The sequence below is a fragment of the Pygoscelis adeliae genome, unplaced genomic scaffold (assembly GCF_000699105.1).
Source record: "Pygoscelis adeliae isolate BGI_AS28 unplaced genomic scaffold, ASM69910v1 Scaffold160, whole genome shotgun sequence".
Classification (NCBI taxonomy): Eukaryota; Metazoa; Chordata; class Aves; order Sphenisciformes; family Spheniscidae; genus Pygoscelis; species Pygoscelis adeliae.
In genome coordinates this window covers 8,094,356-8,094,905 of record NW_008824035.1, presented here as the reverse complement: position 1 = coordinate 8,094,905, position 550 = coordinate 8,094,356, and positions in this window count along the sequence as shown.

The window sequence follows — 550 nt, the reverse complement described above, 5'->3', positions numbered from 1 at the left end:
GGCGATACCATGTACAACAAAATAGCATCATAAAAATGAAATTATTTAAAGTAATATTCAAATCACGCAGTCATCATTGATTTAGTTTCCAATTATACAGAGGTAATTGTATTAACGAACTGCCTCATTCAGTTTGGTGGGAAAAAAATTGAAAGTTTTAATGTCCTGGCATCTGCAGATAATAAATGATGTGATCTGTGCTCCTAACTCAACTAGAATCCTAATTCTTGTTTTACCCAGGGCATACTACAATATCGGTATGTCTGATAAAAGATACTTCCACGACCTTCTGGAGCCAAGACAATTCTGGAATAATTCTAGAATAGAATAACGGTTCTAGAATTAAATATTGAAATAAGCTAAAATAGATCAAGGAACTTGTTCCAGAATTAATGACACCATATATATAGCAATTTAAAATCCAAGTTAAATTCCGTGACTAGAAATGTTTGCAACCTGCATTGCACTGAATATACTGGGAATAGTTTTAAAAGACTGAGTTTTGAGACTTCAACTGCTGAATCCAGACTAACTACAAATAAACATACAG